The sequence below is a fragment of the Triturus cristatus genome, chromosome 12, assembly GCF_964204655.1.
Source record: "Triturus cristatus chromosome 12, aTriCri1.1, whole genome shotgun sequence".
Taxonomy (NCBI): domain Eukaryota; kingdom Metazoa; phylum Chordata; class Amphibia; order Caudata; family Salamandridae; genus Triturus; species Triturus cristatus.
The window spans coordinates 217,113,577-217,135,384 of record NC_140595.1 but is presented as its reverse complement, the minus strand read 5'-3'; the positions used below and the strand labels follow the sequence as shown (position 1 = coordinate 217,135,384).

At 45.0% G+C, this 21,808-nt stretch overlaps 22 non-coding genes across 22 annotated transcripts; all 22 read left to right on the top strand.

Moving 5' to 3' along the window:
* Positions 1 to 633: 633 nt before the first annotated feature.
* Positions 634 to 748, top strand: LOC146773647 (U5 spliceosomal RNA). Its single transcript, XR_014975054.1, has one exon. It is a non-coding gene; the product is annotated as a U5 spliceosomal RNA (small nuclear RNA).
* An 852-nt stretch (positions 749 to 1,600) lies between these two features.
* Positions 1,601 to 1,715, top strand: LOC146773646 (U5 spliceosomal RNA). Its single transcript, XR_014975053.1, has one exon. It is a non-coding gene; the product is annotated as a U5 spliceosomal RNA (small nuclear RNA).
* An 853-nt stretch (positions 1,716 to 2,568) lies between these two features.
* Positions 2,569 to 2,683, top strand: LOC146773645 (U5 spliceosomal RNA). The gene has a single exon (XR_014974677.1). It is a non-coding gene; the product is annotated as a U5 spliceosomal RNA (small nuclear RNA).
* An 889-nt stretch (positions 2,684 to 3,572) lies between these two features.
* Positions 3,573 to 3,687, top strand: LOC146773644 (U5 spliceosomal RNA). The gene has a single exon (XR_014975052.1). It is a non-coding gene; the product is annotated as a U5 spliceosomal RNA (small nuclear RNA).
* Positions 3,688 to 4,526: 839 nt separating this feature from the next.
* LOC146773643 (U5 spliceosomal RNA) lies at positions 4,527 to 4,641 on the top strand. The gene has a single exon (XR_014975051.1). It is a non-coding gene; the product is annotated as a U5 spliceosomal RNA (small nuclear RNA).
* An 839-nt stretch (positions 4,642 to 5,480) lies between these two features.
* LOC146773642 (U5 spliceosomal RNA) lies at positions 5,481 to 5,595 on the top strand. The gene has a single exon (XR_014975050.1). It is a non-coding gene; the product is annotated as a U5 spliceosomal RNA (small nuclear RNA).
* An 875-nt stretch (positions 5,596 to 6,470) lies between these two features.
* On the top strand, positions 6,471 to 6,585 carry LOC146773641 (U5 spliceosomal RNA). Its single transcript, XR_014974586.1, has one exon. It is a non-coding gene; the product is annotated as a U5 spliceosomal RNA (small nuclear RNA).
* An 876-nt stretch (positions 6,586 to 7,461) lies between these two features.
* On the top strand, positions 7,462 to 7,576 carry LOC146773640 (U5 spliceosomal RNA). Its single transcript, XR_014975049.1, has one exon. It is a non-coding gene; the product is annotated as a U5 spliceosomal RNA (small nuclear RNA).
* Positions 7,577 to 8,429: 853 nt separating this feature from the next.
* Positions 8,430 to 8,544, top strand: LOC146773639 (U5 spliceosomal RNA). The gene has a single exon (XR_014975048.1). It is a non-coding gene; the product is annotated as a U5 spliceosomal RNA (small nuclear RNA).
* An 889-nt stretch (positions 8,545 to 9,433) lies between these two features.
* On the top strand, positions 9,434 to 9,548 carry LOC146773638 (U5 spliceosomal RNA). The gene has a single exon (XR_014974585.1). It is a non-coding gene; the product is annotated as a U5 spliceosomal RNA (small nuclear RNA).
* Positions 9,549 to 10,424: 876 nt separating this feature from the next.
* LOC146773637 (U5 spliceosomal RNA) lies at positions 10,425 to 10,539 on the top strand. The gene has a single exon (XR_014975047.1). It is a non-coding gene; the product is annotated as a U5 spliceosomal RNA (small nuclear RNA).
* Positions 10,540 to 11,392: 853 nt separating this feature from the next.
* LOC146773636 (U5 spliceosomal RNA) lies at positions 11,393 to 11,507 on the top strand. Its single transcript, XR_014975046.1, has one exon. It is a non-coding gene; the product is annotated as a U5 spliceosomal RNA (small nuclear RNA).
* Positions 11,508 to 12,396: 889 nt separating this feature from the next.
* Positions 12,397 to 12,511, top strand: LOC146773635 (U5 spliceosomal RNA). The gene has a single exon (XR_014975045.1). It is a non-coding gene; the product is annotated as a U5 spliceosomal RNA (small nuclear RNA).
* An 839-nt stretch (positions 12,512 to 13,350) lies between these two features.
* Positions 13,351 to 13,465, top strand: LOC146773634 (U5 spliceosomal RNA). Its single transcript, XR_014975044.1, has one exon. It is a non-coding gene; the product is annotated as a U5 spliceosomal RNA (small nuclear RNA).
* An 839-nt stretch (positions 13,466 to 14,304) lies between these two features.
* LOC146773633 (U5 spliceosomal RNA) lies at positions 14,305 to 14,419 on the top strand. The gene has a single exon (XR_014975043.1). It is a non-coding gene; the product is annotated as a U5 spliceosomal RNA (small nuclear RNA).
* Positions 14,420 to 15,295: 876 nt separating this feature from the next.
* On the top strand, positions 15,296 to 15,410 carry LOC146773632 (U5 spliceosomal RNA). Its single transcript, XR_014975042.1, has one exon. It is a non-coding gene; the product is annotated as a U5 spliceosomal RNA (small nuclear RNA).
* Positions 15,411 to 16,262: 852 nt separating this feature from the next.
* Positions 16,263 to 16,377, top strand: LOC146773631 (U5 spliceosomal RNA). Its single transcript, XR_014975041.1, has one exon. It is a non-coding gene; the product is annotated as a U5 spliceosomal RNA (small nuclear RNA).
* Positions 16,378 to 17,266: 889 nt separating this feature from the next.
* LOC146773630 (U5 spliceosomal RNA) lies at positions 17,267 to 17,381 on the top strand. Its single transcript, XR_014974584.1, has one exon. It is a non-coding gene; the product is annotated as a U5 spliceosomal RNA (small nuclear RNA).
* Positions 17,382 to 18,257: 876 nt separating this feature from the next.
* On the top strand, positions 18,258 to 18,372 carry LOC146773629 (U5 spliceosomal RNA). Its single transcript, XR_014975040.1, has one exon. It is a non-coding gene; the product is annotated as a U5 spliceosomal RNA (small nuclear RNA).
* Positions 18,373 to 19,224: 852 nt separating this feature from the next.
* On the top strand, positions 19,225 to 19,339 carry LOC146773628 (U5 spliceosomal RNA). The gene has a single exon (XR_014975039.1). It is a non-coding gene; the product is annotated as a U5 spliceosomal RNA (small nuclear RNA).
* An 852-nt stretch (positions 19,340 to 20,191) lies between these two features.
* On the top strand, positions 20,192 to 20,306 carry LOC146773627 (U5 spliceosomal RNA). The gene has a single exon (XR_014975038.1). It is a non-coding gene; the product is annotated as a U5 spliceosomal RNA (small nuclear RNA).
* Positions 20,307 to 21,195: 889 nt separating this feature from the next.
* Positions 21,196 to 21,310, top strand: LOC146773626 (U5 spliceosomal RNA). The gene has a single exon (XR_014975037.1). It is a non-coding gene; the product is annotated as a U5 spliceosomal RNA (small nuclear RNA).
* Positions 21,311 to 21,808: the final 498 nt, after the last annotated feature.

Sequence of the window (21,808 nt, the reverse complement as noted above, 5' to 3'; positions counted from 1 at the left end):
CCTGCTGCCAGATCCCAGAGGTCACCCTCCTTTTTAAAGGTGGGACCAAGACTCATGCTGTGCTTTTCATAGGGCTTGCCCCTTATTTGTGCCCGTGAGAGGTCACCAATCCTGAGTCAGCTTCCTCTCAGGTAGACTTGAAGGGGCACGTCAGACTTGTTTCATGTGTCTCCAGCCTAGACAGATATATCCTTCTATATTCAGGTTTAATGAAAGTACGTGTGAAAAAGGCACATACGGTGCATGGCTATGTGTAGAGCACAGTGGTGGCTCTGAGCATATCGATTGGAGAGATGGTGTTGAAAGCGTAAAATGGCTAGGGGACAAAAGGCCTACAGTGCCACTTAACTAAAAGCCTGATTCACATTTCCTGTTCCCCTTCCCCAGCAGCCCCGACAACTCCTAATGAGCTGAGGTGAGTACAAAAGAAATTTGCATATTCCCAGACATACACATGTGAACAGTCCACCTTTTTGTACCTTGAGCAGAGACTTTGAAATGTTGGCCTGTTTTGCCCACCGGCCTGGTTCTCGCCCTCTTTCTTAGAGCCTGAAAATACCTTTCAGGTCCTCACCCTCGCAATGACAGGGTCTTTGATGTGCCGCCACTTACCCTAGAGAGCTATATTGTCACTTACTCTGGTTTCTCTTCAAAACGAAAAAATCTTTCGCCTTTTACTAAAGATTTCCGTGGAGAGGAACATTTAAGAGTTTATTCAATTTTTTTAAGCCTTGCCACAGGTGAGGCTGTTTATCATTTGTTTAAAAGAAAAGCATTACAAGTTGGGGAATATCCAGCAATTGTCTGCTGCTTTTTTGGGGGACATGAGTTTGGTGTTTTATTCCTGAGCTCTCTGCTTGCTCATTTGCATAAACAGAGTGCAGGAGAGGTGCCTCATGGGAAAGAGCTTGTGCAGTGCATGAGATTGCTTTTCTTGACTGACTTGAAACTTCACGATCGCAGGCAGTATATTTTCTTATCTCCCAAAGATCCTGCTGCCAGATCCCAGAGGTCACCCTCCTTTTTAAAGGTGGGACCAAGACTCATGCTGTGCTTTTCATAGGGCTTGCCCGTTATTTGTGCCCGTTAGAGGTGCCCTGAGAGGTCGCCAATCCTGAGTCAGCTTCCTCTCAGGTAGACTTGAAGGGGCACGTCAGACTTGTTTCACGTGTCTCCAGCCTAGACAGATATATCCTTCTATATTCAGGTTTAATGAAAGTACGTGTGAAAAAGGCACATACGGTGCATGGCTATGTGTAGAGCGTGTTGAAAGCGTAAAATGGCTAGGGGACAAAAGGCCTACAGTGCCACTTAACTAAAAGCCTGATTCACATTTCCTGTTCCCCTTCCCCAGCAGCCCCGACAACTCCTAATGAGCTGAGGTGAGTACAAAAGAAATTTGCATATTCCCACACATACACATGTGAACAGTCCACCTTTTTGTACCTTGAGCAGAGACTTTGAAATGTTGGCCTGTTTTGCCCACCGGCCTGGTTCTCGCCCTCTTTCTTAGAGCCTGAAAATACCTTTCAGGTCCTCACCCTCGCAATGACAGGGTCTTTGATGTGCCGCCACTTACCCTAGAGAGCTATATTGTCACTTACTCTGGTTTCTCTTCAAAACGAAAAAATCTTTCGCCTTTTACTAAAGATTTCCGTGGAGAGGAACATTTAAGAGTTTATTCAATTTTTTTAAGCCTTGCCACAGGTGAGGCTGTTTATCATTTGTTTAAAAGAAAAGCATTACAAGTTGGGGAATATCCAGAAATTGTCTGCTGCTTTTTTGGGGGACATGAGTTTGGTGTTTTATTCCTGAGCTCTCTGCTTGCTCATTTGCATAAACAGAGTGCAGGAGAGGTGCCTCATGGGAAAGAGCTTGTGCAGTGCATGAGATTGCTTTTCTTGACTGACTTGAAACTTCACGATCGCAGGCAGTATATTTTCTTATCTCCCAAAGATCCTGCTGCCAGATCCCAGAGGTCACCCTCCTTTTTAAAGGTGGGACCAAGACTCATGCTGTGCTTTTCATAGGGCTTGCCCGTTATTTGTGTCCGTTTAGAGGTGCCCTGAGAGGTCACCAATCCTGAGTCAGCTTCCTCTCAGGTAGACTTGAAGGGGCACGTCAGACTTGTTTCATGTGTCTCCAGCCTAGACAGATATATCCTTCTATATTCAGGTTTAATGAAAGTACGTGTGAAAAAGGCACATACGGTGCATGGCTATGTGTAGAGCGTGTTGAAAGCGTAAAATGGCTAGGGGACAAAAGGCCTACAGTGCCACTTAACTAAAAGCCTGATTCACATTTCCTGTTCCCCTTCCCCAGCAGCCCCGACAACTCCTAATGAGCTGAGGTGAGTACAAAAGAAATTTGCATATTCCCAGACATACACATGTGAACAGTCCACCTTTTTGTACCTTGAGCAGAGACTTTGAAATGTTGGCCTGTTTTGCCCACCGGCCTGGTTCTCGCCCTCTTTCTTAGAGCCTGAAAATACCTTTCAGGTCCTCACCCTCGCAATGACAGGGTCTTTGATGTGCCGCCACTTACCCTAGAGAGCTATATTGTCACTTACTCTGGTTTCTCTTCAAAACGAAAAAATCTTTCGCCTTTTACTAAAGATTTCCGTATAGAGGAACATTTAAGAGTTTATTCAATTTTTTTAAGCCTTGCCACAGGTGAGGCTGTTTATCATTTGTTTAAAAGAAAAGCATTACAAGTTGGGGAATATCCAGAAATTGTCTGCTGCTTTTTTGGGGGACATGAGTTTGGTGTTTTATTCCTGAGCTCTCTGCTTGCTCATTTGCATAAACAGAGTGCAGGAGAGGTGCCTCATGGGAAAGAGCTTGTGCAGTGCATGAGATTGCTTTTCTTGACTGACTTGAAACTTCACGATCGCAGGCAGTATATTTTCTTATCTCCCAAAGATCCTGCTGCCAGATCCCAGAGGTCACCCTCCTTTTTAAAGGTGGGACCAAGACTCATGCTGTGCTTTTCATAGGGCTTGCCCGTTATTTGTGTCCGTTTAGAGGTGCCCTGAGAGGTCACCAATCCTGAGTCAGCTTCCTCTCAGGTAGACTTGAAGGGGCACGTCAGACTTGTTTCATGTGTCTCCAGCCTAGACAGATATATCCTTCTATATTCAGGTTTAATGAAAGTACGTGTGAAAAAGGCACATACGGTGCATGGCTATGTGTAGAGCACAGTGGTGGCTCTGAGCATATCGATTGGAGGGATGGTGTTGAAAGCGTAAAATGGCTAGGGGACAAAAGGCCTACAGTGCCACTTAACTAAAAGCCTGATTCACATTTCCTGTTCCCCTTCCCCAGCAGCCCCGACAACTCCTAATGAGCTGAGGTGAGTACAAAAGAAATTTGCATATTCCCAGACATACACATGTGAACAGTCCACCTTTTTGTACCTTGAGCAGAGACTTTGAAATGTTGGCCTGTTTTGCCCACCGGCCTGGTTCTCGCCCTCTTTCTTAGAGCCTGAAAATACCTTTCAGGTCCTCACCCTCGCAATGACAGGGTCTTTGATGTGCCGCCACTTACCCTAGAGAGCTATATTGTCACTTACTCTGGTTTCTCTTCAAAACGAAAAAATCTTTCGCCTTTTACTAAAGATTTCCGTGGAGAGGAACATTTAAGAGTTTATTCAATTTTTTTAAGCCTTGCCACAGGTGAGGCTGTTTATCATTTGTTTAAAAGAAAAGCATTACAAGTTGGGGAATATCCAGCAATTGTCTGCTGCTTTTTTGGGGGACATGAGTTTGGTGTTTTATTCCTGAGCTCTCTGCTTGCTCATTTGCATAAACAGAGTGCAGGAGAGGTGCCTCATGGGAAAGAGCTTGTGCAGTGCATGAGATTGCTTTTCTTGACTGACTTGAAACTTCACGATCGCAGGCAGTATATTTTCTTATCTCCCAAAGATCCTGCTGCCAGATCCCAGAGGTCACCCTCCTTTTTAAAGGTGGGACCAAGACTCATGCTGTGCTTTTCATAGGGCTTGCCCATTATTTGTGCCCGTTGAGGTCGCCAATCCTGAGTCAGCTTCCTCTCAGGTAGACTTGAAGGGGCACGTCAGACTTGTTTCACGTGTCTCCAGCCTAGACAGATATATCCTTCTATATTCAGGTTTAATGAAAGTACGTGTGAAAAAGGCACATACGGTGCATGGCTATGTGTAGAGCGTGTTGAAAGCGTAAAATGGCTAGGGGACAAAAGGCCTACAGTGCCACTTAACTAAAAGCCTGATTCACATTTCCTGTTCCCCTTCCCCAGCAGCCCCGACAACTCCTAATGAGCTGAGGTGAGTACAAAAGAAATTTGCATATTCCCAGACATACACATGTGAACAGTCCACCTTTTTGTACCTTGAGCAGAGACTTTGAAATGTTGGCCTGTTTTGCCCACCGGCCTGGTTCTCGCCCTCTTTCTTAGAGCCTGAAAATACCTTTCAGGTCCTCACCCTCGCAATGACAGGGTCTTTGATGTGCCGCCACTTACCCTAGAGAGCTATATTGTCACTTACTCTGGTTTCTCTTCAAAACGAAAAAATCTTTCGCCTTTTACTAAAGATTTCCGTGGAGAGGAACATTTAAGAGTTTATTCAATTTTTTTAAGCCTTGCCACAGGTGAGGCTGTTTATCATTTGTTTAAAAGAAAAGCATTACAAGTTGGGGAATATCCAGCAATTGTCTGCTGCTTTTTTGGGGGACATGAGTTTGGTGTTTTATTCCTGAGCTCTCTGCTTGCTCATTTGCATAAACAGAGTGCAGGAGAGGTGCCTCATGGGAAAGAGCTTGTGCAGTGCATGAGATTGCTTTTCTTGACTGACTTGAAACTTCACGATCGCAGGCAGTATATTTTCTTATCTCCCAAAGATCCTGCTGCCAGATCCCAGAGGTCACCCTCCTTTTTAAAGGTGGGACCAAGACTCATGCTGTGCTTTTCATAGGGCTTGCCCGTTAGAGGTGCCCGTTGAGGTCGCCAATCCTGAGTCAGCTTCCTCTCAGGTAGACTTGAAGGGGCACGTCAGACTTGTTTCACGTGTCTCCAGCCTAGACAGATATATCCTTCTATATTCAGGTTTAATGAAAGTACGTGTGAAAAAGGCACATACGGTGCATGGCTATGTGTAGAGCGTGTTGAAAGCGTAAAATGGCTAGGGGACAAAAGGCCTACAGTGCCACTTAACTAAAAGCCTGATTCACATTTCCTGTTCCCCTTCCCCAGCAGCCCCGACAACTCCTAATGAGCTGAGGTGAGTACAAAAGAAATTTGCATATTCCCAGACATACACATGTGAACAGTCCACCTTTTTGTACCTTGAGCAGAGACTTTGAAATGTTGGCCTGTTTTGCCCACCGGCCTGGTTCTCGCCCTCTTTCTTAGAGCCTGAAAATACCTTTCAGGTCCTCACCCTCGCAATGACAGGGTCTTTGATGTGCCGCCACTTACCCTAGAGAGCTATATTGTCACTTACTCTGGTTTCTCTTCAAAACGAAAAAATCTTTCGCCTTTTACTAAAGATTTCCGTGGAGAGGAACATTTAAGAGTTTATTCAATTTTTTTAAGCCTTGCCACAGGTGAGGCTGTTTATCATTTGTTTAAAAGAAAAGCATTACAAGTTGGGGAATATCCAGCAATTGTCTGCTGCTTTTTTGGGGGACATGAGTTTGGTGTTTTATTCCTGAGCTCTCTGCTTGCTCATTTGCATAAACAGAGTGCAGGAGAGGTGCCTCATGGGAAAGAGCTTGTGCAGTGCATGAGATTGCTTTTCTTGACTGACTTGAAACTTCACGATTGCAGGCAGTATATTTTCTTATCTCCCAAAGATCCTGCTGCCAGATCCCAGAGGTCACCCTCCTTTTTAAAGGTGGGACCAAGACTCATGCTGTGCTTTTCATAGGGCTTGCCCGTTATTTGTGCCCTGAGAGGTCGCCAATCCTGAGTCAGCTTCCTCTCAGGTAGACTTGAAGGGGCACGTCAGACTTGTTTCACGTGTCTCCAGCCTAGACAGATATATCCTTCTATATTCAGGTTTAATGAAAGTACGTGTGAAAAAGGCACATACGGTGCATGGCTATGTGTAGAGCACAGTGGTGGCTCTGAGCATATCGATTGGAGGGATGGTGTTGAAAGCGTAAAATGGCTAGGGGACAAAAGGCCTACAGTGCCACTTAACTAAAAGCCTGATTCACATTTCCTGTTCCCCTTCCCCAGCAGCCCCGACAACTCCTAATGAGCTGAGGTGAGTACAAAAGAAATTTGCATATTCCCAGACATACACATGTGAACAGTCCACCTTTTTGTACCTTGAGCAGAGACTCTGAAATGTTGGCCTGTTTTGCCCACCGGCCTGGTTCTCGCCCTCTTTCTTAGAGCCTGAAAATACCTTTCAGGTCCTCACCCTCGCAATGACAGGGTCTTTGATGTGGCGCCACTTACCCTAGAGAGCTATATTGTCACTTATTCTGGTTTCTCTTCAAAACGAAAAAATCTTTCGCCTTTTACTAAAGATTTCCGTGGCGAGGAACATTTAAGAGTTTATTCAATTTTTTTAAGCCTTGCCACAGGTGAGGCTGTTTATCATTTGTTTAAAAGAAAAGTATTAGAAGTTGGGGAATATCCAGCAATTGTCTGCTGCTTTTTTGGGGGACATGAGTTTGGTGTTTTATTCCTGAGCTCTCTGCTTGCTCATTTGCATAAACAGAGTGCAGGAGAGGTGCCTCATGGGAAAGAGCTTGTGCAGTGCATGAGATTGCTTTTCTTGACTGACTTCAAACTTCACGATCGCAGGCAGTATATTTTCTTATCTCCCAAAGATCCTGCTGCCAGATCCCAGAGGTCACCCTCCTTTTTAAAGGTGGGACCAAGACTCATGCTGTGCTTTTCATAGGGCTTGCCCCTTATTTGTGCCCGTGAGAGGTCACCAATCCTGAGTCAGCTTCCTCTCAGGTAGACTTGAAGGGGCACGTCAGACTTGTTTCATGTGTCTCCAGCCTAGACAGATATATCCTTCTATATTCAGGTTTAATGAAAGTACGTGTGAAAAAGGCACATACGGTGCATGGCTATGTGTAGAGCACAGTGGTGGCTCTGAGCATATCGATTGGAGAGATGGTGTTGAAAGCGTAAAATGGCTAGGGGACAAAAGGCCTACAGTGCCACTTAACTAAAAGCCTGATTCACATTTCCTGTTCCCCTTCCCCAGCAGCCCCGACAACTCCTAATGAGCTGAGGTGAGTACAAAAGAAATTTGCATATTCCCAGACATACACATGTGAACAGTCCACCTTTTTGTACCTTGAGCAGAGACTTTGAAATGTTGGCCTGTTTTGCCCACCGGCCTGGTTCTCGCCCTCTTTCTTAGAGCCTGAAAATACCTTTCAGGTCCTCACCCTCGCAATGACAGGGTCTTTGATGTGCCGCCACTTACCCTAGAGAGCTATATTGTCACTTACTCTGGTTTCTCTTCAAAACGAAAAAATCTTTCGCCTTTTACTAAAGATTTCCGTGGAGAGGAACATTTAAGAGTTTATTCAATTTTTTTAAGCCTTGCCACAGGTGAGGCTGTTTATCATTTGTTTAAAAGAAAAGCATTACAAGTTGGGGAATATCCAGCAATTGTCTGCTGCTTTTTTGGGGGACATGAGTTTGGTGTTTTATTCCTGAGCTCTCTGCTTGCTCATTTGCATAAACAGAGTGCAGGAGAGGTGCCTCATGGGAAAGAGCTTGTGCAGTGCATGAGATTGCTTTTCTTGACTGACTTGAAACTTCACGATCGCAGGCAGTATATTTTCTTATCTCCCAAAGATCCTGCTGCCAGATCCCAGAGGTCACCCTCCTTTTTAAAGGTGGGACCAAGACTCATGCTGTGCTTTTCATAGGGCTTGCCCGTTATTTGTGCCCGTTTAGAGGTGCCCTGAGAGGTCGCCAATCCTGAGTCAGCTTCCTCTCAGGTAGACTTGAAGGGGCACGTCAGACTTGTTTCACGTGTCTCCAGCCTAGACAGATATATCCTTCTATATTCAGGTTTAATGAAAGTACGTGTGAAAAAGGCACATACGGTGCATGGCTATGTGTAGAGCGTGTTGAAAGCGTAAAATGGCTAGGGGACAAAAGGCCTACAGTGCCACTTAACTAAAAGCCTGATTCACATTTCCTGTTCCCCTTCCCCAGCAGCCCCGACAACTCCTAATGAGCTGAGGTGAGTACAAAAGAAATTTGCATATTCCCAGACATACACATGTGAACAGTCCACCTTTTTGTACCTTGAGCAGAGACTTTGAAATGTTGGCCTGTTTTGCCCACCGGCCTGGTTCTCGCCCTCTTTCTTAGAGCCTGAAAATACCTTTCAGGTCCTCACCCTCGCAATGACAGGGTCTTTGATGTGCCGCCACTTACCCTAGAGAGCTATATTGTCACTTACTCTGGTTTCTCTTCAAAACGAAAAAATCTTTCGCCTTTTACTAAAGATTTCCGTGGAGAGGAACATTTAAGAGTTTATTCAATTTTTTTAAGCCTTGCCACAGGTGAGGCTGTTTATCATTTGTTTAAAAGAAAAGCATTACAAGTTGGGGAATATCCAGAAATTGTCTGCTGCTTTTTTGGGGGACATGAGTTTGGTGTTTTATTCCTGAGCTCTCTGCTTGCTCATTTGCATAAACAGAGTGCAGGAGAGGTGCCTCATGGGAAAGAGCTTGTGCAGTGCATGAGATTGCTTTTCTTGACTGACTTGAAACTTCACGATCGCAGGCAGTATATTTTCTTATCTCCCAAAGATCCTGCTGCCAGATCCCAGAAGTCACCCTCCTTTTTAAAGGTGGGACCAAGACTCATGCTGTGCTTTTCATAGGGCTTGCCCGTTATTTGTGTCCGTTTAGAGGTGCCCTGAGAGGTCACCAATCCTGAGTCAGCTTCCTCTCAGGTAGACTTGAAGGGGCACGTCAGACTTGTTTCATGTGTCTCCAGCCTAGACAGATATATCCTTCTATATTCAGGTTTAATGAAAGTACGTGTGAAAAAGGCACATACGGTGCATGGCTATGTGTAGAGCACAGTGGTGGCTCTGAGCATATCGATTGGAGGGATGGTGTTGAAAGCGTAAAATGGCTAGGGGACAAAAGGCCTACAGTGCCACTTAACTAAAAGCCTGATTCACATTTCCTGTTCCCCTTCCCCAGCAGCCCCGACAACTCCTAATGAGCTGAGGTGAGTACAAAAGAAATTTGCATATTCCCAGACATACACATGTGAACTGTCCACCTTTTTGTACCTTGAGCAGAGACTCTGAAATGTTGGCCTGTTTTGCCCACCGGCCTGGTTCTCGCCCTCTTTCTTAGAGCCTGAAAATACCTTTCAGGTCCTCACCCTCGCAATGACAGGGTCTTTGATGTGGCGCCACTTACCCTAGAGAGCTATATTGTCACTTATTCTGGTTTCTCTTCAAAACGAAAAAATCTTTCGCCTTTTACTAAAGATTTCCGTGGCGAGGAACATTTAAGAGTTTATTCAATTTTTTTAAGCCTTGCCACAGGTGAGGCTGTTTATCATTTGTTTAAAAGAAAAGTATTAGAAGTTGGGGAATATCCAGCAATTGTCTGCTGCTTTTTTGGGGGACATGAGTTTGGTGTTTTATTCCTGAGCTCTCTGCTTGCTCATTTGCATAAACAGAGTGCAGGAGAGGTGCCTCATGGGAAAGAGCTTGTGCAGTGCATGAGATTGCTTTTCTTGACTGACTTCAAACTTCACGATCGCAGGCAGTATATTTTCTTATCTCCCAAAGATCCTGCTGCCAGATCCCAGAGGTCACCCTCCTTTTTAAAGGTGGGACCAAGACTCATGCTGTGCTTTTCATAGGGCTTGCCCCTTATTTGTGCCCGTGAGAGGTCACCAATCCTGAGTCAGCTTCCTCTCAGGTAGACTTGAAGGGGCACGTCAGACTTGTTTCATGTGTCTCCAGCCTAGACAGATATATCCTTCTATATTCAGGTTTAATGAAAGTACGTGTGAAAAAGGCACATACGGTGCATGGCTATGTGTAGAGCACAGTGGTGGCTCTGAGCATATCGATTGGAGAGATGGTGTTGAAAGCGTAAAATGGCTAGGGGACAAAAGGCCTACAGTGCCACTTAACTAAAAGCCTGATTCACATTTCCTGTTCCCCTTCCCCAGCAGCCCCGACAACTCCTAATGAGCTGAGGTGAGTACAAAAGAAATTTGCATATTCCCAGACATACACATGTGAACAGTCCACCTTTTTGTACCTTGAGCAGAGACTTTGAAATGTTGGCCTGTTTTGCCCACCGGCCTGGTTCTCGCCCTCTTTCTTAGAGCCTGAAAATACCTTTCAGGTCCTCACCCTCGCAATGACAGGGTCTTTGATGTGCCGCCACTTACCCTAGAGAGCTATATTGTCACTTACTCTGGTTTCTCTTCAAAACGAAAAAATCTTTCGCCTTTTACTAAAGATTTCCGTGGAGAGGAACATTTAAGAGTTTATTCAATTTTTTTAAGCCTTGCCACAGGTGAGGCTGTTTATCATTTGTTTAAAAGAAAAGCATTACAAGTTGGGGAATATCCAGCAATTGTCTGCTGCTTTTTTGGGGGACATGAGTTTGGTGTTTTATTCCTGAGCTCTCTGCTTGCTCATTTGCATAAACAGAGTGCAGGAGAGGTGCCTCATGGGAAAGAGCTTGTGCAGTGCATGAGATTGCTTTTCTTGACTGACTTGAAACTTCACGATCGCAGGCAGTATATTTTCTTATCTCCCAAAGATCCTGCTGCCAGATCCCAGAGGTCACCCTCCTTTTTAAAGGTGGGACCAAGACTCATGCTGTGCTTTTCATAGGGCTTGCCCGTTATTTGTGCCCGTTTAGAGGTGCCCTGAGAGGTCGCCAATCCTGAGTCAGCTTCCTCTCAGGTAGACTTGAAGGGGCACGTCAGACTTGTTTCACGTGTCTCCAGCCTAGACAGATATATCCTTCTATATTCAGGTTTAATGAAAGTACGTGTGAAAAAGGCACATACGGTGCATGGCTATGTGTAGAGCGTGTTGAAAGCGTAAAATGGCTAGGGGACAAAAGGCCTACAGTGCCACTTAACTAAAAGCCTGATTCACATTTCCTGTTCCCCTTCCCCAGCAGCCCCGACAACTCCTAATGAGCTTAGGTGAGTACAAAAGAAATTTGCATATTCCCAGACATACACATGTGAACAGTCCACCTTTTTGTACCTTGAGCAGAGACTTTGAAATGTTGGCCTGTTTTGCCCACCGGCCTGGTTCTCGCCCTCTTTCTTAGAGCCTGAAAATACCTTTCAGGTCCTCACCCTCGCAATGACAGGGTCTTTGATGTGCCGCCACTTACCCTAGAGAGCTATATTGTCACTTACTCTGGTTTCTCTTCAAAACGAAAAAATCTTTCGCCTTTTACTAAAGATTTCCGTGGAGAGGAACATTTAAGAGTTTATTCAATTTTTTTAAGCCTTGCCACAGGTGAGGCTGTTTATCATTTGTTTAAAAGAAAAGCATTACAAGTTGGGGAATATCCAGCAATTGTCTGCTGCTTTTTTGGGGGACATGAGTTTGGTGTTTTATTCCTGAGCTCTCTGCTTGCTCATTTGCATAAACAGAGTGCAGGAGAGGTGCCTCATGGGAAAGAGCTTGTGCAGTGCATGAGATTGCTTTTCTTGACTGACTTGAAACTTCACGATCGCAGGCAGTATATTTTCTTATCTCCCAAAGATCCTGCTGCCAGATCCCAGAGGTCACCCTCCTTTTTAAAGGTGGGACCAAGACTCATGCTGTGCTTTTCATAGGGCTTGCCCGTTATTTGTGTCCGTTTAGAGGTGCCCTGAGAGGTCACCAATCCTGAGTCAGCTTCCTCTCAGGTAGACTTGAAGGGGCACGTCAGACTTGTTTCATGTGTCTCCAGCCTAGACAGATATATCCTTCTATATTCAGGTTTAATGAAAGTACGTGTGAAAAAGGCACATACGGTGCATGGCTATGTGTAGAGCACAGTGGTGGCTCTGAGCATATCGATTGGAGGGATGGTGTTGAAAGCGTAAAATGGCTAGGGGACAAAAGGCCTACAGTGCCACTTAACTAAAAGCCTGATTCACATTTCCTGTTCCCCTTCCCCAGCAGCCCCGACAACTCCTAATGAGCTGAGGTGAGTACAAAAGAAATTTGCATATTCCCAGACATACACATGTGAACAGTCCACCTTTTTGTACCTTGAGCAGAGACTTTGAAATGTTGGCCTGTTTTGCCCACCGGCCTGGTTCTCGCCCTCTTTCTTAGAGCCTGAAAATACCTTTCAGGTCCTCACCCTCGCAATGACAGGGTCTTTGATGTGCCGCCACTTACCCTAGAGAGCTATATTGTCACTTACTCTGGTTTCTCTTCAAAACGAAAAAATCTTTCGCCTTTTACTAAAGATTTCCGTGGAGAGGAACATTTAAGAGTTTATTCAATTTTTTTAAGCCTTGCCACAGGTGAGGCTGTTTATCATTTGTTTAAAAGAAAAGCATTACAAGTTGGGGAATATCCAGCAATTGTCTGCTGCTTTTTTGGGGGACATGAGTTTGGTGTTTTATTCCTGAGCTCTCTGCTTGCTCATTTGCATAAACAGAGTGCAGGAGAGGTGCCTCATGGGAAAGAGCTTGTGCAGTGCATGAGATTGCTTTTCTTGACTGACTTGAAACTTCACGATCGCAGGCAGTATATTTTCTTATCTCCCAAAGATCCTGCTGCCAGATCCCAGAGGTCACCCTCCTTTTTAAAGGTGGGACCAAGACTCATGCTGTGCTTTTCATAGGGCTTGCCCATTATTTGTGCCCGTTGAGGTCGCCAATCCTGAGTCAGCTTCCTCTCAGGTAGACTTGAAGGGGCACGTCAGACTTGTTTCACGTGTCTCCAGCCTAGACAGATATATCCTTCTATATTCAGGTTTAATGAAAGTACGTGTGAAAAAGGCACATACGGTGCATGGCTATGTGTAGAGCGTGTTGAAAGCGTAAAATGGCTAGGGGACAAAAGGCCTACAGTGCCACTTAACTAAAAGCCTGATTCACATTTCCTGTTCCCCTTCCCCAGCAGCCCCGACAACTCCTAATGAGCTGAGGTGAGTACAAAAGAAATTTGCATATTCCCAGACATACACATGTGAACAGTCCACCTTTTTGTACCTTGAGCAGAGACTTTGAAATGTTGGCCTGTTTTGCCCACCGGCCTGGTTCTCGCCCTCTTTCTTAGAGCCTGAAAATACCTTTCAGGTCCTCACCCTCGCAATGACAGGGTCTTTGATGTGCCGCCACTTACCCTAGAGAGCTATATTGTCACTTACTCTGGTTTCTCTTCAAAACGAAAAAATCTTTCGCCTTTTACTAAAGATTTCCGTGGAGAGGAACATTTAAGAGTTTATTCAATTTTTTTAAGCCTTGCCACAGGTGAGGCTGTTTATCATTTGTTTAAAAGAAAAGCATTACAAGTTGGGGAATATCCAGCAATTGTCTGCTGCTTTTTTGGGGGACATGAGTTTGGTGTTTTATTCCTGAGCTCTCTGCTTGCTCATTTGCATAAACAGAGTGCAGGAGAGGTGCCTCATGGGAAAGAGCTTGTGCAGTGCATGAGATTGCTTTTCTTGACTGACTTGAAACTTCACGATCGCAGGCAGTATATTTTCTTATCTCCCAAAGATCCTGCTGCCAGATCCCAGAGGTCACCCTCCTTTTTAAAGGTGGGACCAAGACTCATGCTGTGCTTTTCATAGGGCTTGCCCGTTAGAGGTGCCCGTTGAGGTCGCCAATCCTGAGTCAGCTTCCTCTCAGGTAGACTTGAAGGGGCACGTCAGACTTGTTTCACGTGTCTCCAGCCTAGACAGATATATCCTTCTATATTCAGGTTTAATGAAAGTACGTGTGAAAAAGGCACATACGGTGCATGGCTATGTGTAGAGCGTGTTGAAAGCGTAAAATGGCTAGGGGACAAAAGGCCTACAGTGCCACTTAACTAAAAGCCTGATTCACATTTCCTGTTCCCCTTCCCCAGCAGCCCCAACAACTCCTAATGAGCTGAGGTGAGTACAAAAGAAATTTGCATATTCCCAGACATACACATGTGAACAGTCCACCTTTTTGTACCTTGAGCAGAGACTTTGAAATGTTGGCCTGTTTTGCCCACCGGCCTGGTTCTCGCCCTCTTTCTTAGAGCCTGAAAATACCTTTCAGGTCCTCACCCTCGCAATGACAGGGTCTTTGATGTGCCGCCACTTACCCTAGTGAGCTATATTGTCACTTACTCTGGTTTCTCTTCAAAACGAAAAAATCTTTCGCCTTTTACTAAAGATTTCCGTGGAGAGGAACATTTAAGAGTTTATTCAATTTTTTTAAGCCTTGCCACAGGTGAGGCTGTTTATCATTTGTTTAAAAGAAAAGCATTACAAGTTGGGGAATATCCAGCAATTGTCTGCTGCTTTTTTGGGGGACATGAGTTTGGTGTTTTATTCCTGAGCTCTCTGCTTGCTCATTTGCATAAACAGAGTGCAGGAGAGGTGCCTCATGGGAAAGAGCTTGTGCAGTGCATGAGATTGCTTTTCTTGACTGACTTGAAACTTCACGATTGCAGGCAGTATATTTTCTTATCTCCCAAAGATCCTGCTGCCAGATCCCAGAGGTCACCCTCCTTTTTAAAGGTGGGACCAAGACTCATGCTGTGCTTTTCATAGGGCTTGCCCGTTATTTGTGCCCGTGAGAGGTCACCAATCCTGAGTCAGCTTCTTCTCAGGTAGACTTGAAGGGGCACGTCAGACTTGTTTCATGTGTCTCCAGCCTAGACAGATATATCCTTCTATATTCAGGTTTAATGAAAGTACGTGTGAAAAAGGCACATACGGTGCATGGCTATGTGTAGAGCACAGTGGTGGCTCTGAGCATATCGATTGGAGAGATGGTGTTGAAAGCGTAAAATGGCTAGGGGACAAAAGGCCTACAGTGCCACTTAACTAAAAGCCTGATTCACATTTCCTGTTCCCCTTCCCCAGCAGCCCCGACAACTCCTAATGAGCTGAGGTGAGTACAAAAGAAATTTGCATATTCCCAGACATACACATGTGAACAGTCCACCTTTTTGTACCTTGAGCAGAGACTTTGAAATGTTGGCCTGTTTTGCCCACCGGCCTGGTTCTCGCCCTCTTTCTTAGAGCCTGAAAATACCTTTCAGGTCCTCACCCTCGCAATGACAGGGTCTTTGATGTGCCGCCACTTACCCTAGAGAGCTATATTGTCACTTACTCTGGTTTCTCTTCAAAACGAAAAAATCTTTCGCCTTTTACTAAAGATTTCCGTGGAGAGGAACATTTAAGAGTTTATTCAATTTTTTTAAGCCTTGCCACAGGTGAGGCTGTTTATCATTTGTTTAAAAGAAAAGCATTACAAGTTGGGGAATATCCAGCAATTGTCTGCTGCTTTTTTGGGGGACATGAGTTTGGTGTTTTATTCCTGAGCTCTCTGCTTGCTCATTTGCATAAACAGAGTGCAGGAGAGGTGCCTCATGGGAAAGAGCTTGTGCAGTGCATGAGATTGCTTTTCTTGACTGACTTGAAACTTCACGATCGCAGGCAGTATATTTTCTTATCTCCCAAAGATCCTGCTGCCAGATCCCAGAGGTCACCCTCCTTTTTAAAGGTGGGACCAAGACTCATGCTGTGCTTTTCATAGGGCTTGCCCGTTATTTGTGCCCGTTAGAGATGCCCTGAGAGGTCGCCAATCCTGAGTCAGCTTCCTCTCAGGTAGACTTGAAGGGGCACGTCAGACTTGTTTCACGTGTCTCCAGCCTAGACAGATATATCCTTCTATATTCAGGTTTAATGAAAGTACGTGTGAAAAAGGCACATACGGTGCATGGCTATGTGTAGAGCGTGTTGAAAGCGTAAAATGGCTAGGGGACAAAAGGCCTACAGTGCCACTTAACTAAAAGCCTGATTCACATTTCCTGTTCCCCTTCCCCAGCAGCCCCGACAACTCCTAATGAGCTGAGGTGAGTACAAAAGAAATTTGCATATTCCCAGACATACACATGTGAACAGTCCACCTTTTTGTACCTTGAGCAGAGACTTTGAAATGTTGGCCTGTTTTGCCCACCGGCCTGGTTCTCGCCCTCTTTCTTAGAGCCTGAAAATACCTTTCAGGTCCTCACCCTCGCAATGACAGGGTCTTTGATGTGCCGCCACTTACCCTAGAGAGCTATATTGTCACTTACTCTGGTTTCTCTTCAAAACGAAAAAATCTTTCGCCTTTTACTAAAGATTTCCGTGGAGAGGAACATTTAAGAGTTTATTCAATTTTTTTAAGCCTTGCCACAGGTGAGGCTGTTTATCATTTGTTTAAAAGAAAAGCATTACAAGTTGGGGAATATCCAGAAATTGTCTGCTGCTTTTTTGGGGGACATGAGTTTGGTGTTTTATTCCTGAGCTCTCTGCTTGCTCATTTGCATAAACAGAGTGCAGGAGAGGTGCCTCATGGGAAAGAGCTTGTGCAGTGCATGAGATTGCTTTTCTTGACTGACTTGAAACTTCACGATCGCAGGCAGTATATTTTCTTATCTCCCAAAGATCCTGCTGCCAGATCCCAGAGGTCACCCTCCTTTTTAAAGGTGGGACCAAGACTCATGCTGTGCTTTTCATAGGGCTTGCCCGTTATTTGTGTCCGTTTAGAGGTGCCCTGAGAGGTCACCAATCCTGAGTCAGCTTCCTCTCAGGTAGACTTGAACGGGCACGTCAGACTTGTTTCATGTGTCTCCAGCCTAGACAGATATATCCTTCTATATTCAGGTTTAATGAAAGTACGTGTGAAAAAGGCACATACGGTGCATGGCTATGTGTAGAGCACAGTGGTGGCTCTGAGCATATCGATTGGAGGGATGGTGTTGAAAGCGTAAAATGGCTAGGGGACAAAAGGCCTACAGTGCCACTTAACTAAAAGCCTGATTCACATTTCCTGTTCCCCTTCCCCAGCAGCCCCGACAACTCCTAATGAGCTGAGGTGAGTACAAAAGAAATTTGCATATTCCCAGACATACACATGTGAACAGTCCACCTTTTTGTACCTTGAGCAGAGACTCTGAAATGTTGGCCTGTTTTGCCCACCGGCCTGGTTCTCGCCCTCTTTCTTAGAGCCTGAAAATACCTTTCAGGTCCTCACCCTCGCAATGACAGGGTCTTTGATGTGGCGCCACTTACCCTAGAGAGCTATATTGTCACTTATTCTGGTTTCTCTTCAAAACGAAAAAATCTTTCGCCTTTTACTAAAGATTTCCGTGGCGAGGAACATTTAAGAGTTTATTCAATTTTTTTAAGCCTTGCCACAGGTGAGGCTGTTTATCATTTGTTTAAAAGAAAAGTATTAGAAGTTGGGGAATATCCAGCAATTGTCTGCTGCTTTTTTGGGGGACATGAGTTTGGTGTTTTATTCCTGAGCTCTCTGCTTGCTCATTTGCATAAACAGAGTGCAGGAGAGGTGCCTCATGGGAAAGAGCTTGTGCAGTGCATGAGATTGCTTTTCTTGACTGACTTCAAACTTCACGATCGCAGGCAGTATATTTTCTTATCTCCCAAAGATCCTGCTGCCAGATCCCAGAGGTCACCCTCCTTTTTAAAGGTGGGACCAAGACTCATGCTGTGCTTTTCATAGGGCTTGCCCCTTATTTGTGCCCGTGAGAGGTCACCAATCCTGAGTCAGCTTCCTCTCAGGTAGACTTGAAGGGGCACGTCAGACTTGTTTCATGTGTCTCCAGCCTAGACAGATATATCCTTCTATATTCAGGTTTAATGAAAGTACGTGTGAAAAAGGCACATACGGTGCATGGCTATGTGTAGAGCACAGTGGTGGCTCTGAGCATATCGATTGGAGAGATGGTGTTGAAAGCGTAAAATGGCTAGGGGACAAAAGGCCTACAGTGCCACTTAACTAAAAGCCTGATTCACATTTCCTGTTCCCCTTCCCCAGCAGCCCCGACAACTCCTAATGAGCTGAGGTGAGTACAAAAGAAATTTGCATATTCCCAGACATACACATGTGAACAGTCCACCTTTTTGTACCTTGAGCAGAGACTTTGAAATGTTGGCCTGTTTTGCCCACCGGCCTGGTTCTCGCCCTCTTTCTTAGAGCCTGAAAATACCTTTCAGGTCCTCACCCTCGCAATGACAGGGTCTTTGATGTGCCGCCACTTACCCTAGAGAGCTATATTGTCACTTACTCTGGTTTCTCTTCAAAACGAAAAAATCTTTCGCCTTTTACTAAAGATTTCCGTGGAGAGGAACATTTAAGAGTTTATTCAATTTTTTTAAGCCTTGCCACAGGTGAGGCTGTTTATCATTTGTTTAAAAGAAAAGCATTACAAGTTGGGGAATATCCAGCAATTGTCTGCTGCTTTTTTGAGGGACATGAGTTTGGTGTTTTATTCCTGAGCTCTCTGCTTGCTCATTTGCATAAACAGAGTGCAGGAGAGGTGCCTCATGGGAAAGAGCTTGTGCAGTGCATGAGATTGCTTTTCTTGACTGACTTGAAACTTCACGATCGCAGGCAGTATATTTTCTTATCTCCCAAAGATCCTGCTGCCAGATCCCAGAGGTCACCCTCCTTTTTAAAGGTGGGACCAAGACTCATGCTGTGCTTTTCATAGGGCTTGCCCGTTATTTGTGCCCGTTAGAGGTGCCCTGAGAGGTCGCCAATCCTGAGTCAGCTTCCTCTCAGGTAGACTTGAAGGGGCACGTCAGACTTGTTTCACGTGTCTCCAGCCTAGACAGATATATCCTTCTATATTCAGGTTTAATGAAAGTACGTGTGAAAAAGGCACATACGGTGCATGGCTATGTGTAGAGCGTGTTGAAAGCGTAAAATGGCTAGGGGACAAAAGGCCTACAGTGCCACTTAACTAAAAGCCTGATTCACATTTCCTGTTCCCCTTCCCCAGCAGCCCCGACAACTCCTAATGAGCTGAGGTGAGTACAAAAGAAATTTGCATATTCCCAGACATACACATGTGAACAGTCCACCTTTTTGTACCTTGAGCAGAGACTTTGAAATGTTGGCCTGTTTTGCCCACCGGCCTGGTTCTCGCCCTCTTTCTTAGAGCCTGAAAATACCTTTCAGGTCCTCACCCTCGCAATGACAGGGTCTTTGATGTGCCGCCACTTACCCTAGAGAGCTATATTGTCACTTACTCTGGTTTCTCTTCAAAACGAAAAAATCTTTCGCCTTTTACTAAAGATTTCCGTGGAGAGGAACATTTAAGAGTTTATTCAATTTTTTTAAGCCTTGCCACAGGTGAGGCTGTTTATCATTTGTTTAAAAGAAAAGCATTACAAGTTGGGGAATATCCAGCAATTGTCTGCTGCTTTTTTGGGGGACATGAGTTTGGTGTTTTATTCCTGAGCTCTCTGCTTGCTCTTTTGCATAAACAGAGTGCAGGAGAGGTGCCTCATGGGAAAGAGCTTGTGCAGTGCATGAGATTGCTTTTCTTGACTGACTTGAAACTTCACGATCGCAGGCAGTATATTTTCTTATCTCCCAAAGATCCTGCTGCCAGATCCCAGAGGTCACCCTCCTTTTTAAAGGTGGGACCAAGACTCATGCTGTGCTTTTCATAGGGCTTGCCCGTTATTTGTGCCCGTTAGAGGTGCCCTGAGAGGTCGCCAATCCTGAGTCAGCTTTCTCTCAGGTAGACTTGAAGGGGCACGTCAGACTTGTTTCACGTGTCTCCAGCCTAGACAGATATATCCTTCTATATTCAGGTTTAATGAAAGTACGTGTGAAAAAGGCACATACGGTGCATGGCTATGTGTAGAGCGTGTTGAAAGCGTAAAATGGCTAGGGGACAAAAGGCCTACAGTGCCACTTAACTAAAAGCCTGATTCACATTTCCTGTTCCCCTTCCCCAGCAGCCCCGACAACTCCTAATGAGCTGAGGTGAGTACAAAAGAAATTTGCATATTCCCAGACATACACATGTGAACAGTCCACCTTTTTGTACCTTGAGCAGAGACTTTGAAATGTTGGCCTGTTTTGCCCACCGGCCTGGTTCTCGCCCTCTTTCTTAGAGCCTGAAAATACCTTTCAGGTCCTCACCCTCGCAATGACAGGGTCTTTGATGTGCCGCCACTTACCCTAGAGAGCTATATTGTCACTTACTCTGGTTTCTCTTCAAAACGAAAAAATCTTTCGCCTTTTACTAAAGATTTCCGTGGAGAGGAACATTTAAGAGTTTATTCAATTTTTTTAAGCCTTGCCACAGGTGAGGCTGTTTATCATTTGTTTAAAAGAAAAGCATTACAAGTTGGGGAATATCCAGAAATTGTCTGCTGCTTTTTTGGGGGACATGAGTTTGGTGTTTTATTCCTGAGCTCTCTGCTTGCTCATTTGCATAAACAGAGTGCAGGAGAGGTGCCTCATGGGAAAGAGCTTGTGCAGTGCATGAGATTGCTTTTCTTGACTGACTTGAAACTTCACGATCGCAGGCAGTATATTTTCTTATCTCCCAAAGATCCTGCTGCCAGATCCCAGAGGTCACCCTCCTTTTTAAAGGTGGGACCAAGACTCATGCTGTGCTTTTCATAGGGCTTGCCCGTTATTTGTGTCCGTTTAGAGGTGCCCTGAGAGGTCACCAATCCTGAGTCAGCTTCCTCTCAGGTAGACTTGAAGGGGCACGTCAGACTTGTTTCATGTGTCTCCAGCCTAGACAGATATATCCTTCTATATTCAGGTTTAATGAAAGTACGTGTGAAAAAGGCACATACGGTGCATGGCTATGTGTAGAGCACAGTGGTGGCTCTGAGCATATCGATTGGAGGGATGGTGTTGAAAGCGTAAAATGGCTAGGGGACAAAAGGCCTACAGTGCCACTTAACTAAAAGCCTGATTCACATTTCCTGTTCCCCTTCCCCAGCAGCCCCGACAACTCCTAATGAGCTGAGGTGAGTACAAAAGAAATTTGCATATTCCCAGACATACACATGTGAACAGTCCACCTTTTTGTACCTTGAGCAGAGACTTTGAAATGTTGGCCTGTTTTGCCCATCGGCCTGGTTCTCGCCCTCTTTCTTAGAGCCTGAAAATACCTTTCAGGTCCTCACCCTCGCAATGACAGGGTCTTTGATGTGCCGCCACTTACCCTAGAGAGCTATATTGTCACTTACTCTGGTTTCTCTTCAAAACGAAAAAATCTTTCGCCTTTTACTAAAGATTTCCGTGGAGAGGAACATTTAAGAGTTTATTCAATTTTTTTAAGCCTTGCCACAGGTGAGGCTGTTTATCATTCGTTTAAAAGAAAAGCATTACAAGTTGGGGAATATCCAGCAATTGTCTGCTGCTTTTTTGGGGGACATGAGTTTGGTGTTTTATTCCTGAGCTCTCTGCTTGCTCATTTGCATAAACAGAGTGCAGGAGAGGTGCCTCATGGGAAAGAGCTTGTGCAGTGCATGAGATTGCTTTTCTTGACTGACTTGAAACTTCACGATCGCAGGCAGTATATTTTCTTATCTCCCAAAGATCCTGCTGCCAGATCCCAGAGGTCACCCTCCTTTTTAAAGGTGGGACCAAGACTCATGCTGTGCTTTTCATAGGGCTTGCCCATTATTTGTGCCCGTTGAGGTCGCCAATCCTGAGTCAGCTTCCTCTCAGGTAGACTTGAAGGGGCACGTCAGACTTGTTTCACGTGTCTCCAGCCTAGACAGATATATCCTTCTATATTCAGGTTTAATGAAAGTACGTGTGAAAAAGGCACATACGGTGCATGGCTATGTGTA